We start from the raw sequence: 14518 nt of genomic DNA, 5'->3' as shown, positions 1-14518 counted from the left end.
AGGTCCGAACCGCTCACTGTGTTAATCTGTCTCTACCACACTGTCAGACAGTACGTTCCAGATCACAAAGGAGAGGGACATGTTGACTGGTAGTGTCTCAGAGAGATGTGTTGACCCGTTAGAAAAAATCTCAATTACAAGGGAGGAAGTGTTAGGTTTTTTAGGAAACATTAAGATAGCCAAATCCCCAGGACCGGCTGGCATCTATCCTAGACTCCTCAGGGAGGCAAGAGATACAATTGCTGGGCCTCTAACAGAAATCTTTGTCTCTTCACTGGACACAGGTGAGGTCCCAGAGTATTGGAGGATAGCAAATGTGGTCCCGTTATTTAAGAAGGGTAGCAAGGATAACCCGGGTAATTATAGGCCGGTGAGCTTGACGTCCGTTGTAGGGAAATTGTTGGAGAAGATTCTTAGAGATAGGATATATGCGAATTTAGAACTGAATAATCTCATTAGCGATAGACAGCATGGTTTTGTACGAGGGAGGTCATGCCTCACAAATTTGGTTGAGTCCTTTGAGGAGGTGACAAAAACGATTGACGAGGGCAGGGCCGTGGATGTAGTCTATGTGGATTTTAGTAAAGCGTTTGACAAGGTCCCTCATGGCAGGCTGGTGCAAAAGGTTAAATCTCACGGGATAAAAGGTGAGCCAGCTAGCTGGGTGGAGAACTGGTTTAGCCATAGAAGACAGAGGGTAGCAGTGGAAGGGTCTTTTTCCGGTTGGAGGTCTGTGACTAGTGGTGTTCCGCAGGGCTCTGTACTGGGACCTCTGCTGTTTGTGATATATATAAATGATTTGGAGAAAGATGTAACTGGTGTGATCAGTAAGTTTGCGGACGACACGAAGATTGCTGGAGTTGCGGATAGTGATGAACATTGTCAGAGAATACAGCAGGATATAGATAGCCTGGAACATTGGGCGGAGAAATGGCAGATGGAATTTAATCCAGATAAATGCGAAGTGATGCATTTCGGTAGATCTAATGTAAGGGGGAGCTATACAATAAATGGCAGAACCATCAGGAGTATAGACACACAGAGGTACCTAGGTGTACAAGTCCACAGATCCTCAAAGGTGGCAGCACAGGTGCAGAGGGTGGTGAAGAAGGCATATGGCATGCTTGCCTTCATTGGACGGGGCATAGAATATAAAAGTTGGCATATGATGTTGCAGCTGTATAGAACGATGGTTAGGCCACATTTGGAATACTGCGTCCAGTTCTGGTCGCCGCACTACCAGAAGGACGTGGAGGCTTTGGAGAGAGTACAGAGAAGGCTTACCAGGATGTTGCCTGGTATGGAGGGTCTTAGCTATGAGGAAAGATTGGGTAAACTGGGGTTGTTCTCCCTGGAAAGACGGAGGATGAGGGGCGACCTAATAGAGGTGTATAAAATTATGAAGGGCATAGATAGGGTGAACAGTGGGAAGCTTTTTCCCAGGTCGGAGGTGATGAACACAAGGGGTCACGGGTTCAAGGTGAGGGGAGCAAGATTCAACACAGATGTCAGGGGGACGTATTTTACACACAGGGTGGTGAGGGCCTGGAATGGACTGATTGAGGCGGACACGCTGGGATCGTTTAAGACTTATCTAGATAGCCACATGAACAGACTGGGAATAGAGGGATACAAAAGAATGGTCTAGTGGGCACATGAGCGGCGCAGGCTTGGAGGGCCGAAGGGCCTGTTCCTGTGCTGTATTGTTCATTTTTCTTTGTTCTAAACACTCGCTGTGTGAATCTCTCTCCACCACACTCTCAGAAGTGCACTCCAGAACCTAACCACTTGCTGTGTGAATCTGTCTCCACCACACTGTCAGACAGCACATTCCTGATCCTAACCACTCGCTGTGTGAATCTGTCTCCACCACACTCTCAGACAGTACATTCCAGATCCTAACCAACCAATGTGTCAATCTGTCTCCACCACAATCTCAGACAATACAATTCCGATCCTAACCAATTAATCTATGAATCTGCCTCCACCACACTTTCAGACAGTGCATTCCAGATCCTAATCACTCGCTATGCGCATCTGTCTCCACCGCACTCTCAGACAGTACATGTCCAATCCTTACCAGTTAATCTGTGAATCTGCCTCCAACACACTCTCAGACAGTACATTCCAGATCCTAATCGCTCACTGTGTGAATCTGTCTCCACCACACTCTCAGACAGTACATTCCAGATCCTAACTACTCGATGTGTGAATCTGTCTCCACCAAACTCTTAGACAGTGCATTCCAGGTCCTAACGACTCGCTGTTTGGAATCTGTCTCCACCACACTCTCAGACGGTAGATTCCAGATTCTAACCACTCTCTGTGTGAATCTGTCTCCACCACACTCTCGGGCAGTACATTCCAGATCCAAACTGCTCGCTGTGTGAATCTGCCTCCTGCACACACTCAGACAGTGCATTCTGGACTCTAACCGCTCGCAGTGTGAATCTGTCTCCACCACACTGTCAGACAGTGCATTCCAAATGCTAACCGATCGCTGTGTGAATCTGTCTCCACCACACTGTCAGACAGTGCATTCCAAATGCTAACCGCTCGCAGTGTGAATCTGTCTCCACCACACTGTCAGACAGTGCATTCCAAATGCTAACCGATCGCTGTGTGAATCTGTCTCCACCACAGTCTCAGACAGTACATTCCAGATCCGAACCAATCAATGTGTGAATCTTTCTCCATCACAATCGCAGAGAGTACAGTCCAGATCTTAACCACTCGCTGTGTGAATCTGCCTCCAACACACTCTCAGGCAGTACATTTCCAATCCTAACCATTCGATGTGTGAATTTGTCTTCACCACACTCTCAGACAGTGCATTCCGGAACCTAAACATGCACTGTGTGAATCTGTCTCCACCACACTTTCAGGCAGTATATTCCTGATCCAATCCACTCGCTGTGTGAATCTGCCCCCACCACACTCTCAGACAGTACATTCCAGATCCTAATTACTCGCTGGGTGAATCTGTCTCCACCACAGGATGGTCTACACCTGAATCGAAAGGGGACCAATATCCTGGGGGGTAAATTTGCTAAGGCCATGCAGGGAGGTTTAAACTGATTCGGGGGGGGGGAGGGATCCTGAGTAGTGGGGCTGAAAGTGAAGGATGCATGGATGGGGACTGCAATGCACGGCATTGCAGAGGTGAGATGGAGCAGGGTTTGAAATGTGTATACTTCAATGCCAGGAGTATTCGCAATAAAGTGGGTGAACTTGCAGCGTGGATCAGTACCTGGGACTTCGATGTTGTGGCTATTTCAGAGACATGGATAGAGCAGGGGCAGGAATGGATGCTGCAGGTCCCGGGGTTCAAATGTTTTAGTCGAAGTAGGGAAGGAGGTAGAAGAGGGGGAGGGGTAGCATTATTGGTCAGAGATTGTATCACAGTGTCAGAGAGGAGGTTTGATGAGGACTTATCTGTTGAGGTAGTATGGGCGGAGATTAGAAATAGGAGAGGAGAGGTCACCCTGTTGGGAGTCTTTTATAGACCTCCTAAAAGTTCTAGAGAGGTTGAGGAAAGGATTGCGGAGTCAATCCTGCTTAGGAGTGAAAGTAATAAGGCAATTGTTATGGGGGATTTTAACTTTACGAATATTGACTGGAATTGTTATAGCTCTAGCTCGTTAGAGGGGTCAGTTTTTGTTCAAAGCGTGCAGGAAGGTTTTTTGACTCAGTATGTAGACAGGCCAACTAGAGGAGAGGCTATATTGGATCTGGTGCTGGGAAATGAGCCGGACCAGGTGCTAGACTTGGAAGTTGGTGTGCATTTTGGTGATAGTGACCACAATTCGGTTACGTTCACCTTAGTGATGGAAAGGGATAGGCATGAACCTCGGGCCAGTGGTTTTAGCTGGGGGAAGGGTAATTATGAGGCTATTAGGAGAGAATTAGGAAACATAGGTTGGACTAGGAGATTACAGGGACTGGGAACGTCCGACATGTGGAGTTTTTTCAAGGAGCAGCTACTGCGAGTCTGTGATAGGTATGGCCCTGTCAGGCAAGGAGGAATTGGTAGGGCTAGGGAACCGTGGTGCACCAAAAAAGTTTCTTTGTTGGTTAAAAAGAAAAAGGAGGCTTATGTTCGGATGAGACGTGAGCACTCGGGTAGAAAGCTTTAGATTGGCTAAGAGGGAGTTGAAGAGCGAGCTTAGAAGGGCTAAAAGGGGACATGAGAAGACTTTGGCGGATAGGGTTAAAGAGAATCCTAAGGCGTTCTATAGGTATGTCAAGAACAGAAGGTTGGTTAGGGCAAGTTTAGGGCCAGTTATAGATGGCAGAGGGAAGTTATGTGTGGAACCGGAGGAGATTGGTGAAGCATTGAACCAATATTTCTCTTCGGTGTTCACGCAAGGGGACATGAATATAGCTGAGGAGGACACTGGGTTGCAGGGGAGTAGAATTGACAGTATTACAGTTGATAAGGAGGATGTGCAGGATATTCTGGAGGGTCTGAAAATAGATAAATCCCCTGGTCCGGATGGGATTTATCCAAGGATTCTCTGGGAGGCAAGAGAAGTGATTGCAGAGCCTCTGGCTCTGATCTTCAGGTCGTCGTTGGCCTCTGGTATAGTACCAGAAGATTGGAGGTTAGCGAATGTTGTCCCATTGTTTAAGAAGGGGAACAGAGACTTCCCCGGGAATTATAGACCGGTGAGTCTCACTTCTGTTGTCGGCAAGATGTTGGAAAAAATTATAAGGGATAGGATTTATAGTTATTTGGAGAGTAATGAATTGATAGGTGATAGTCAGCATGGTTTTGTGGCAGGTAGGTCGTGCCTTACTAACCTTATTGAGTTTTTTGAGAAAGTGACCAAGGAGGTGGATGGGGAAAGGCAGTGGACGTGGTATATATGGATTTTAGTAAGGCGTTTGATAAGGTTCACCATGGTAGGCTTCTGCAGAAAATGCAGATGTATGGGATTGGGGGTGATCTAGGAAATTGGATCAGGAATTGGCTAGCGGATAGGAAACAGAGGGTGGTGGTTGATAGTAAATATTCATCATGGAGTGCGGTTACAAGTGGTGTACCTCAGGGATCTGTTTTGGGGCCACTGCTGTTTGTAATATTTATTAATGACCTGGATGAGGGCATAGTTGGGTGGATTAGCAAATTTGCTGATGACACCAAAGTCGGTGGTGTGGTAGACAGTGAGGAAGGGTGTCGTAGTTTGCAGGAAGACTTAGACAGGTTGCAATGTTGGGCCGAGAGGTGGCGGATGGAGTTTAATGCGGAGAAGTGTGAGGTAATTCACTTTGGTAGGAATAACAGATGTGTTGAGTATAGGGCTAACGGGAGGACTTTGAATAGTGTGGAGGAGCAGAGGGATCTAGGTGTATGTGTACATAGATCCCTGAAAGTTGGGAATCAAGTAGATAAGGTTGTTAAGAAGGCATATGGTGTCTTGGCGTTTATTGGTAGGGGGATTGAATTTAGGAGTCGTAGCGTTATGTTGCAACTGTACACAACTCTGGTGCGGCCGCACTTGGAGTACTGTGTGCAGTTCTGGTCCCCACATTACAGGAAGGATGTGGAGGCTTTGGAGAGGGTGCAGAGGAGGTTTACCAGGATGTTGCCTGGTATGGAGGGGAGATCCTATGAGGAGAGGCTGAGGGATTTGGGATTGTTTTCGCTGGAAAGGCGGCGGCTAAGAGGGGATCTTATTGAAACATATAAGATGATTAGAGGTTTAGATAGGGTGGATAGTGATAGCCTTTTTCCTCTGATGGAGAAATCCAGCACGAGGGGGCATGGCTTTAAATTGAGGGGGGGTAGTTATAGGACCGATGTCAGGGGTAGGTTCTTTACCCAGAGAGTGGTGAGGGATTGGAATGCCCTGCCAGCATCAGTTGTAAATGCGCCTAGTTTGGGGGCGTTTAAGAGAGCCGTAGATAGATTCATGGACGAAAAGAAATTGGTTTAGGTTGGAGGGTAACAGTTTTTTTTTTTGTAACTGGTCAGTGCAGCATTGTGGGCCGAAGGGCCTGTTCTGCGCTGTAGTGTTCTATGTTCTATGTTCACACTCTCAGACAGTACATTCCTGATCCAATCCACTCGCTGTGTGAATCTGCCCCCACCACACTCTCAGACAGTACATTCCAGATCCTAACCACTCGCTATGTGAATCTGTCCCCACCACACTCTCAGACAGTGCATTCCAGATCTTAACCACTTGCTGAGTGAATCTGCCTCCAACACACTCTCAGGCAGTACATTTCCAATCCTAACCATTCGATGTGTGAATTTGTCTCCACCACACTCTCAAACAGTGCATTCCAGATCCCAACCGCTCGCTGTGTGAATCTGTCTCCACCACACTCTCAGACAGTAGATTCCAGGTCCTAACGACTCGCTGTGTGAATCTGTCTCCACCACACTCAGAGAATACATTCCACATCCTAACCAATCAACGTGTGAATCTGTCTTCACCACATTCTCAAACAGTGCATTCCAGATCCTAACCGCTCGCTGTGTGAATCTGCCTCCACCACATTCTCAGACAGTACATTTCCGACCCGAACCACTCGATTTGTGAATCTGTCTCCACCACACACTCAGACAGTGCACTCGAGATCCTAACCAATCAATGTGTGAATCTGTCTCCACCACACTCTCAGACAGTATATTCCTGATTCTATCCACTTGCTGTGTGAAGCTATCTCCACCACGCTGTCAGACAGTGAATTCCAGATTCTTACCACTCGCTGTGTTAATCTGTCTCCACCAAACTCCCAGGCAGTAGATTCCAGATCCTGACCACTCGTTGTGTGAATCTGTCTCCACCAAACTCCCAGGCAGCATATTCCCGATCCTAACTACTCACTATGTGTATCTGTCTCCTCCACACCCTTGGACAGTGCATTCTGGACCCTAACTGCTGACAGTGTGAATCTGCCTCCACCACAGTCTCAGACAGTGCATTCCAGATGCTAACCACTCGCCGTGTGAATTTGTCTGCACCACACTGTCAGACAGTACATTCCTGATCCTAACCACTCGCTTTGTGCATCTGTCTACACCACACTTTCAGACAGTACATTCCAGGTCCTAACGACTCACTGTGCGAATCTGTCTTCACCACACTCTCAGACAGTGCATTCCAGATCCTAATCGCTCACTGTGTGAATCTGCTTCCACCACATTCTCAGGCAGTACATTCCAGATCTTAACCAATCAATGTGTGAATCTGTCTCCATCACACTCTCAGACAGTACATTCCAGATCTTAACCACTTGCTGTGTGAATCTGCCTGCAACACATTCTCAGGCAGTACATTTCCAATCCGAACCATTCGATGTGTGAATTTGTCTCCACCACACTCTCAAACAGTGCATTCCAGATCCCAACCGCTCGCTGTGCGAATCTGTCTCCACCACACTCTCAGACAGTACATTCCAGGTCCTAACGACTCGCTGTGTGCATCTGTCTCCACCACACTCTCAAACAGTGCATTCCAGATCCTAACCGCTCGCTGTATGAATCTGCCTCCACCACATTCTCAGACAGTACATTTCCGATCCGAACCACTCGATTTTTGAATCTGTCTCCACCACACACTCAGACAGTGCACTCGAGATCCTGACCGCTCATTGTTTGAATCTGTCTCCACCACAATCTGAGACCGTACATTTCAAATCCGAACCAATCAATGTGTGAATCTGCCTCCAACACACCCTTAGGCAGTACATTTCCAATCCTAACCATTCGATGTATGAATTTGTCTTCACCACACTCTCAGACAGTGCATTCTGGAACCTAACCATGCACTGTGTGAATCTGTCTCCACCACACTCTCAGACAGTACATTCCAGATCCTAACCACTCGCTGGGTGAATCTGTCTCCACCACACCCCCAGGCAGAACATTCCAGATCCGAATCACTCGCTGTGTGAATCTGTCTCCACCACACTCTCAGGCAGTACATTTTCAATCCTAACCATTCGATGTGTGAATTTGTCTCCACCACACTCTCAAACAGTGCATTCCAGATCCCAACCGCGCGCTGTGCGAATCTGTCTCCACCACATTCTCAGACAGTATATTCCTGATCCTAAACACTTGCTGTGTGAAGTTGTCTCCACCACACTGTCAGACAGTACATTCCAGATCCTAACCACTCGCTGTGTGTATCTGTCTCCACCGCCCTCTCAGACAGTACATTCCAGGTCCTAACGACTCGCTGTGTGAATCTGTCTCCACCACACCCAGAGAATACATTCCACATCCTAACCAATCAACATGTGAATCTGTCTCCACCACACTCTCAAACAGTGCATTCCAGATCCTAACCGCTCGCTGTGTGAATCTGCCTCCACCACATTCTCAGGCAGTACATTTCCGATCCGAACCACTCGATTTGTGAATCTGTCTCCACCACACACTCAGACAGTGCACTCGAGATCCTAACCGCTCATTGTGTGCATCTGTCTCCACCACAATCTGAGACCGTACATTGCAGATCCTAACTGCTCGCAGTGTGAATCTGTCTCCACCACACTGTCAGACAGTGCATTCCAGATCCTAACCACTCGCTGTGTGAATCTGTCTCCAACACACTCTCAGGCAGTACATTTCCAATCCTAACCATTCGATGTATTAATTTGTCTTCACCACACTCTCAGACAGTGCATTCCGGAACCTAACCATGCACTGTGTGTATCTGTCTCCACCACACTCTCAGGCAGTATATTCCTGATCCAATCCACTCGCTGTGTGAATCTGCCCCCACCACACTCTCAGACAGTACATTCCAGATCTTAACCACTCGCTGTGTGAATCTGTCCCCACTACACTCTCAGACAGTGCATTCTAGACCCGAAACGCTCGCAGTGTGAATCTGCCTCCACCACACTCTCAGGCAGTATATTCCTGATCCAATCCACTCGCTGTGTGAATCTGCCCCCACCACACTCTCAGACAGTACATTCCAGATCCCAACCGCTCGCTGTGCGAATCTGTCTCCACCACACTCTCAGACAGTACATTCCAGGTCCTAACGACTCGCTGTGTGCATCTGTCTCCACCACACTCAGAGAATACATTCCAGATCCTAACCGCTCGCTGTATGAATCTGTCTTCACCACACTCTCAAACAGTGCATTCCAGATCCTAACCGCTCGCTGTATGAATCTGTCTTCACCACACTCTCAAACAGTGCATTCCAGATCCTAACCGCTCGCTGTATGAATCTGCCTCCACCACATTCTCAGACGGTACATTTCCGATCCGAACCACTCGATTTTTGAATCTGTCTCCACCACACACTCAGACAGCGCACTCGAGATCCTGACCGCTCATTGTGTGAATCTGTCTCTACCACAATCTGAGACCATACATTTCAGATCCGAACCAATCAATGTGTGAATCCGCCTCCAACACACCCTTAGGCAGTACATTTCCAATCCTAACCATTCGATGTATGAATTTGTCTTCACCACACTCTCAGACAGTGCATTCCGGAACCTAACCATGCACTGTGTGAATCTGTCTCCACCACACTCTCAGACAGTACATTCCAGATCCTAACCACTCGCTGTGTGAATCTGTCTCCACCACACCCCCAGGCAGAACATTCCAGATCCTAATCACTCGCTGGGTGAATCTGTCTCCACCACACCCCCAGGCAGAACAGTCCAGATCCGAACCACTTGCTGTGTGAATCTGCCTCCAACACACTCTCAGGCAGTACATTTCCAATCCTAACCATTCGATGTGTGAATTTGTCTCCACCACACTCTCAAACAGTGCATTCCAGATCCCAACCGCTCGCTGTGGGACTCTGTCTCCACCACATTCTCAGACAGTATATTCCTGATCCTAAACACTTGCTGTGTGAAGCTGTCTCCACCACACTGTCAGACAGTACATTCCAGATCCTAACCACTCGCTGTGTGTATCTGTCTCCACCGCCCTCTCAGACAGTACATTCCAGGTCCTTACAACTCGCTGTGTGAATCTGTCTCCACCACACCCAGAGAATTCATTCCACATCCGAACCAATCAACATGTGAATCTGTCTCCACCACACTCTCAGACAGTGCATTCCAGATCCTAACCGCTCGCTGTATGAATCTGCCTCCACCACATTCTCAGGCAGTACATTTCCGATCCGAACCACTCGATTTTTGAATCTGTCTCCACCACACACTCAGACAGTGCACTCGAGATCCGAACCGCTCATTGTGTGAATCTGTCTCCACCACAATCTGAGACAGTACATTCCAGATCCTAACCACTCGCTGTGTGAATCTGCCCCCACCACACTCTCAGACAGTACATTCCAGATCTTAACCACTCGCTGTGTGAATCTGTCCCCACTACACTCTCAGACAGTGCATTCTAGACCCGAAACGCTCGCAGTGTGAATCTGCCTCCACCACACTCTCAGGCAGTATATTCCTGATCCAATCCACTCGCTGTGTGAATCTGCCCCCACCACACTCTCAGACAGTACATTCCAGATCCCAACCGCTCGCTGTGCGAATCTGTCTCCACCACACTCTCAGACAGTACATTCCAGGTCCTAACGACTCGCTGTGTGCATCTGTCTCCACCACACTCAGAGAATACATTCCAGATCCTAACCGCTCGCTGTATGAATCTGTCTTCACCACACTCTCAAACAGTGCATTCCAGATCCTAACCGCTCGCTGTATGAATCTGCCTCCACCACATTCTCAGACGGTACATTTCCGATCCGAACCACTCGATTTTTGAATCTGTCTCCACCACACACTCAGACAGCGCACTCGAGATCCTGACCGCTCATTGTGTGAATCTGTCTCCACCACAATCTGAGACAGTACATTCCAGATCCTAACCACTCGCTGTGTGAATCTGTCTCCACCACACTCTCAGAGGCAGTACATTTCCAATCCTAACCATTCGATGTATTAATTTGTCTTCACCACACTCTCAGACAGTGCATTCCGGAACCTAACCATGCACTGTGTGTATCTGTCTCCACCACACTCTCAGGCAGTATATTCCTGATCCAATCCACTCGCTGTGTGAATCTGCCCCCACCACACTCTCAGACAGTACATTCCAGATCCTAACCACTCGCTGTGTGAATCTGTCCCCACCACACTCTCAGACAGTGCATTCTAGACCCGAAACGCTCGCAGTGTGAATCTACCTCCACCACACTCTCAGACAATGCATTCCAGGTCCAAACCGCTCGCTGTCTGGAATCTGTCCCCACCACACTCTCAGAGGGTACATTCCAGGTTCTAACCACTTGCTGTGTGAATCCGTATCCACCACACCCCCAGGCAGAACATTCCAGATCCTAATCACTCGCTGTGTGAATCTGTCTCCACCACACTCTCAGACAGTACATTCCAGATCCTAACCACTCGCTGGGTGAATCTGTCTCCACCACCCCCCCAGGCAGAACATTCCAGATCCTAACTACTTGCTGTGTGAATCTGCCTCCAACACACTCTCAGGCAGTACATTTCCAATCCTAACCATTCGATGTGTGAATTTGTCTCCACCACACTCTCAAACAGTACATTCCAGGTCCTAACGACTCGCTGTGTGAATCTGTCTCCACCACACTCAGAGAATACATTCCACATCCGAACCAATCAACGTGTGAATCTGCCTCCACCACACTCTCAAACAGTGCATTCCAGATCCTAACCGCTCGCTTTATGAATCTGCCTCCACCACATTCTCAAACAGTACATTTCCGATCCGAACCACTCGATTTTTGAATCTGTCTCCACCACACACTCAGACAGTGCAATCGAGATCCGAACCGCTCATTGTGTGCATCTGTCTCCACCACAATCTGTGACAGTACATTGCAGATCCTAACTGCTCGCAGTGTGAATCTGTCTCCACCACATTCTCAGACAGTATATTCCTGATCCTAAACACTTGCTGTGTGAAGCTGTCTCCACCACACTGTCAGACAGTACATTCCACATCCGAACCAATCAACGTGTGAATCTGTCTCCACCACACTCTCAGACAGTGCATTCCAGATCCTAACCGCTCGCTGTATGAATCTGCCTCCACCACATTCTCAGACAGTACATTTCCGATCCGAACCACTCGATTTGTGAATCTGTCTCCACCACACACTCAGACAGTGCACTCGAGATCCTGACCACTCAATGTGTGAATCTGTCTCCACCACAATCTGAGACAGTACATTTCAGATCCGAACCAATCAATGTGTGAATCTGCCTCCAACACACCCTTAGGCAGTACATTTCCAATCCTAACCACTCGCTGGGTGAATCTGTCTCCACCACACCCCCAGGCAGAACATTCCAGATCCAAACCACTTGCTGTGTGAATCTGCCTCCAACACACTCTCAGGCAGTACATTTCCAATCCTAACCATTCGATGTGTGAATTTGTCTCCACCACACTCTCAAACAATGCATTCCAGATCCCAACCGCTCGCTGTGTGAATCTGTCTCCACCACATTCTCAGACAGTATATTCCTGATGCTAAACACTTGCTGTGTGAATCTGTCTCCACCGCCCTCCCAGACAGTACATTCCAGGTCCTAACGACTTGCTGTGTGAAGCTGTCTCCACCACACTGTCAGACAGTATATTCCTGATCCTAACCACTCGCTGTGTGAATCTGTCTCCACCGCCCTCCCAGACAGTACATTCCAGGTCCTAACGACTTGCTGTGTGAATCTGTCTCCACCACACTCAGAGAATACATTCCACATCCGAACCAATCAACCTGTGAATCTGCCTCCACCACATTCTCAGGCAGTACATTTCCGATCCGAACCACTCGATTTGTGAATCTGTCTCCACCACACCCTCAGACAGTGCACTCGAGATCCTAACCGCTCATTGTGTGCATCTGTCTCCACCACAATCTGAGACAGTACATTGCAGATCCTAACCAATCAATGTGTGAATCTGCCTCCAACACACCCTTAGGCAGTACATTTCCAATCCTAACAATTCGATGTATGAATTTGTCTTCACCACACTCTCAGACAGTGCATTCCGGAACCTAACCATGCACTGTGTGAATCTGTCTCCACCACACACTCAGACAGTGCAATCGAGATCCTAACCGCTCATTGTGTGCATCTGTCTCCACCACAATCTGTGACAGTACATTGCAGATCCTAACTGCTCGCAGTGTGAATCTGTCTCCACCACATTCTCAGACAGTATATTCCTGATCCTAAACACTTGCTGTGTGAAGCTGTCTCCACCACACTGTCAGACAGTACATTCCACATCCGAACCAATCAACGTGTGAATCTGTCTCCACCACACTCTCAGACAGTGCATTCCAGATCCTAACCGCTCGCTGTATGAATCTGCCTCCACCACATTCTCAGACAGTACATTTCCGATCCGAACCACTCGATTTGTGAATCTGTCTCCACCACACACTCAGACAGTGCACTCGAGATCCTGACCACTCAATGTGTGAATCTGTCTCCACCACAATCTGAGACAGTACATTTCAGATCCGAACCAATCAATGTGTGAATCTGCCTCCAACACACCCTTAGGCAGTACATTTCCAATCCTAACCACTCGCTGGGTGAATCTGTCTCCACCACACCCCCAGGCAGAACATTCCAGATCCAAACCACTTGCTGTGTGAATCTGCCTCCAACACACTCTCAGGCAGTACATTTCCAATCCTAACCATTCGATGTGTGAATTTGTCTCCACCACACTCTCAAACAATGCATTCCAGATCCCAACCGCTCGCTGTGTGAATCTGTCTCCACCACATTCTCAGACAGTATATTCCTGATGCTAAACACTTGCTGTGTGAATCTGTCTCCACCGCCCTCCCAGACAGTACATTCCAGGTCCTAACGACTTGCTGTGTGAAGCTGTCTCCACCACACTGTCAGACAGTATATTCCTGATCCTAACCACTCGCTGTGTGAATCTGTCTCCACCGCCCTCCCAGACAGTACATTCCAGGTCCTAACGACTTGCTGTGTGAATCTGTCTCCACCACACTCAGAGAATACATTCCACATCCGAACCAATCAACCTGTGAATCTGCCTCCACCACATTCTCAGGCAGTACATTTCCGATCCGAACCACTCGATTTGTGAATCTGTCTCCACCACACCCTCAGACAGTGCACTCGAGATCCTAACCGCTCATTGTGTGCATCTGTCTCCACCACAATCTGAGACAGTACATTGCAGATCCTAACCAATCAATGTGTGAATCTGCCTCCAACACACCCTTAGGCAGTACATTTCCAATCCTAACAATTCGATGTATGAATTTGTCTTCACCACACTCTCAGACAGTGCATTCCGGAACCTAACCATGCACTGTGTGAATCTGTCTCCACCACACACTCAGACAGTGCAATCGAGATCCTAACCGCTCATTGTGTGCATCTGTCTCCACCACAATCTGAGACAGTACATTGCAGATACTAACTGCTCGCAGTGTGAATCTGTCTCCACCACACCCTCAGACAGTGCATTCCAGATCCTAACCACTCGCAGTGTGAATCTGTCTCCACC

At 48.1% G+C, this 14518-nt stretch overlaps 1 protein-coding gene across 4 annotated transcripts in view; it reads left to right on the top strand.

Annotated features, from left to right (window-relative positions):
- fbxw5 (F-box and WD repeat domain containing 5) overlaps positions 1-14518 on the top strand; it is a 296735-nt gene that overhangs the window by 178345 nt on the left and 103872 nt on the right. The gene's annotated exons all lie outside the window — the stretch shown is intronic.

This window comes from Mustelus asterias, chromosome 13 (genome assembly GCF_964213995.1).
Source record: "Mustelus asterias chromosome 13, sMusAst1.hap1.1, whole genome shotgun sequence".
Classification (NCBI taxonomy): domain Eukaryota; kingdom Metazoa; phylum Chordata; class Chondrichthyes; order Carcharhiniformes; family Triakidae; genus Mustelus; species Mustelus asterias.
The sequence above is the reverse complement of the archived record's forward strand: the minus strand, read 5'-3'. Positions and strand labels throughout refer to the sequence as shown.